Consider the following 3711-nt stretch of genomic DNA (forward strand, 5'->3'; position numbering starts at 1 on the left):
TTGGAGGAAGAGGAATCTGTGCAAAGAGATCCTGTTAATCTTTCTTTGTTTAGCTGTGTAGCATACAAAAAAAGTTGTTTATGTTAAACTGGATGCAAATAGATTATTTTTCTAAAGCCATCAATGTTTTGTAACACACTGCTCACCACCATTCAACACTGGAAGAGTGGCAAAAAGTCAAACACCTGGATGTAGTCTATGGTCTAAAGAAGGTCTCTCCAAATCCTGTCCCCAAGTATTTGACCCAAAAGGGTGCACATACAAATTAATCAGAAGAGGTTCAATGACTGACCCCTGTGGTACTCCACAGCTATGAATCTGAGCCACTCGCTCAGATCCATAGCTGTCAATTGTAAAAAAAATAACTGGCCTTCTGAACAGGACTCGTCCCAAAAGATCCAACCCTGTTTTCCAGCCTGTGCAACAGGATTCTGTGATCTACAGCACTGAGATCCAGCAGAACCAGGACTGATACTTAATCACGATCAGTATTCAATAATGTCATTTAAGACTTGGACCAGATGCTGTTTCAGTGCTGTGATGAGGTCGAAAGCCTGACTGGAATTTATCAAGATTTTGTATTTAAAATAAAAAGTGATTAAGCTGCTGTAATGAAACCTTCTCAATAATCTTGGATATAGAAGAGAGGTTAGAGGCCGGACTGTAAATGTTCATTATTGAGGTTTCTGGAGTCCCTTTCTGTATAAGTTCCTTAATAGCAGCTACTCTTACCTGATGGCAGTGAACTGTTGACTATGAGCAGAAGATCAGTTTCTACTGAGGTAAAATCTGTTAAAAAGGTCAGATGGTGTCATGTCAGAGTGCATGTTGTTGATTTCAGATGCAAAACTATTTTTTGTAGGAGTTTTGGGATTTGAACATTGACTTGTTGTCTTGTTTGACTGAGTGGCATCAATTTTTTGTCTAACTGTTTTGATCTTTTTGCTAAAATAGTTGGAAAAATTGATGTTTCTCTGTGGAAAGGAGCTCTTCAGAAATGTTCATGAGGATTTATAAGTTCTTCAATTATTGCAAACAGAGTGGTAAAATTGTTGACATTTTTGTTGCTCAACATATAATTGTTTAGCTGACTTCTAATTGCCTGCACACTTTGGTCCACACCCCCCTACTCACAGAATATCCATAGTAGTCTGCAAGGATTATTGAAACATCTTCAGTCCTTCGGTGTGCAGGGCACTTTTGCATTAGAAAGAGTTCAAGAGCATCACTTGTAACAATTTTTGTTAACTAACTTTTTCATAGGAAAAGCATTATGTGTCATGCAAAATATCTTAAAATACCTTCATTCTTGTCAAATTAACTAGTTCAGAAATAATCATGAGTTTAACTCTGCACTGCATAAGCTGCCTCCCTTTGCATGGACATAGCTAACAATCCAACATTGTTGAGCATTTTCAGGCTAAAAAAAAATGTGCCTATTATGAAATCTATGTTAAATCTCACATTTAAATGTGTGTGTTGTGATCAGTGACTGGAGGCAACTACAGTCACCTCTCCCTGCTGAAGCTAATCTGTTAGATAACTGACAAACATACCCAGACAACCCCACACACACGGAGGCATAAAGTAGAAATCTGCAAATACACACTAACAGATTATATTTCCACTCCACAAGGAGAGAGAAAACCAAGTTTTTCCTTCAACATGATGATGATGAACATTCCAGCGACACGCAGGCATGGATGCAATCACATACTGGTGTCCTTAGTCAGCTCAAGAGGAACCACATGCACATACGCTGAACGGGACAATGGTCAACGGGAGCCACTTGAATGGCAAGACCTCAGTTTTGGTTTGGAAGCAGGGGATATTTCACTCCCACACACACACACACACACACACACACACACACACACACAAACACACAAACACACACACATACATACATACACACATACTACCCCCAACAGTTAACCCTTTATAATCTATTTTTACCTTTTCCACTGACACAGGTGAAACCTTAGCAGAGGTCATGGAAAAGCAAGTTCTTGATTTTATTAGCTAAATGTTTGATAATGACGTACCCTCATCTTCCTTCTAACATCTAAAAAGAGATTAAACAGAAGTCCTCTGGCTCAGACTAACACCCAAAACCCCTTCTTTACCCACTTGAAATAAAATATTAACATGAAATGTTGAGTACATCAACGCTGTCAGTGTGCAGCCAAGTTTCTCACCGTGTTGTAGTTTAGAGAAAGGAAACAGTCCTGGGACAAAGCTGTAAATGTTATTATCAAAACCAGCATTTCTGAATTTTGGCATTTAGTTAAAAGGACAAGGAAGTCCAGACAGGGAACACAGAAAAACACAACAGCTGCTTTTACAAAAGATGCTTTCAGCAAAGTCACCATAAATCAATAAGACGAATGAACGAAGACTGAACTTCAGTTTAAAAACTGTGAAAACTTCTGCTGGTACTTTGCCTCTTTTACATACACAACCCTACGTTTACATACTGCAGAAAGTTCTGATCAGAGCAGAGAGTAAAAGTTCACTTACATGATGTATAAAAGATCTTATTCCAGGTTAGAGGGGGAAAAAAGCAGCTTCAAAGCACCAGAGTTGCACAGTGTGTGTGTGTGTGCTGGCGGTGCATTCCTGTGTGAGAGCTCGAGCCAAATGAAGACTAACCTGAAGCTGCTTTTTCGGCTACAGCGGTCTCATCCTCCTCCTCTTCCTGCAGCAGAAGTAGACTCCACCTCTTCTGCCTGGAAGCACGATGGGAGTTGGGAAAGCAGGAAGTGAGAGCTTTACCTAGAAGTCACATGATCTTCCTGCTAATTTCCTCTAATCTGTCTTTCTTTTGAAGTTTTTTCCATCAACTATGAAGCAGAAATAATAATCAGTTTATTAAAAAGGATATGAGGATATGAAACAGATTTATCCTTCATGTGCATCAGTTTCTTTGTGAGTGGAGATAAAAACACGATGCATGCTTTCTGTTTATGAGGCAACAAGTCTTGTAGGTTTACTGATTTGGGGGATTGGGGGAGCAGTTTCTGGAGCTAGGAAATACATAAATGAACTTTCAAATGGGTTTACCCAGGTGTCATCTATCGGCTGCACTTGGATAAAACTTTGCAAGTTAAACAAAAAAACAAAGAGTCAACAAAATGAGAGATGAAAAGAACCGCAAGACAAAGTCAGACCCTTTCTTTATGATGCATTTGTACTACAAAAGGTTTTTATTTGATGCAAAGTCTCTTGTGGAAGCGCTTCTGTGGCCTAACTCAAATTAAAATACAATAACTGAAAATCTTTTTCATAAACAAAACATACCTGCAATAAGTTACTCATGAATAAAATCAGTAATAAATAATCCAAACTGCATTTTTATTTTCTTATCCAAAACTGCTCATTGTGTAACTTCATTGAAATGATAAAGAAAAGGATATTTAAGATGTCATTTTTAAAAACATGCCCCAGCAAATATGTAGCTAAATTCAATTTGAAATGTTAAATTTGAAAATTAAATACATTTAGCCAATAAAAACCTTTTCATTTCAAGGTCATGGCTGCGTTATTTGACTCATAAATAAAATTAATACTAGATTATCCGAACTGCATTTAATTTTCACCTTCAAAACGGATCATTTGGTGACACAAATCAAAAGAAAACAAAAAGAAAATGGCTTTGCTTTCATGTCCGTCCTGTAAAAACAAGTGGCAAATTTTAGTTAGAATTCACAT

The 3711-nt window shown here is 37.7% G+C and overlaps 1 protein-coding gene across 1 annotated transcript in view; it reads right to left on the reverse strand.

The window, feature by feature from the left end:
- Positions 1-2756, reverse strand: part of LOC306754747 (protein FAM110A) — a 13274-nt gene extending 10518 nt beyond the window's left edge. Inside the window, exon 1 of the mRNA XM_079238822.1 lies at positions 2653-2756. The gene's annotated coding sequence lies outside the window, so the exon portion shown is untranslated. The remainder of the gene's footprint in view (positions 1-2652) is intronic.
- Positions 2757-3711: the final 955 nt, after the last annotated feature.

The sequence above is a fragment of the Telmatherina bonti genome (genome assembly GCF_933228915.1).
Source record: "Telmatherina bonti genome assembly, chromosome: 4".
Classification (NCBI taxonomy): Eukaryota; Metazoa; Chordata; class Actinopteri; order Atheriniformes; family Telmatherinidae; genus Telmatherina; species Telmatherina bonti.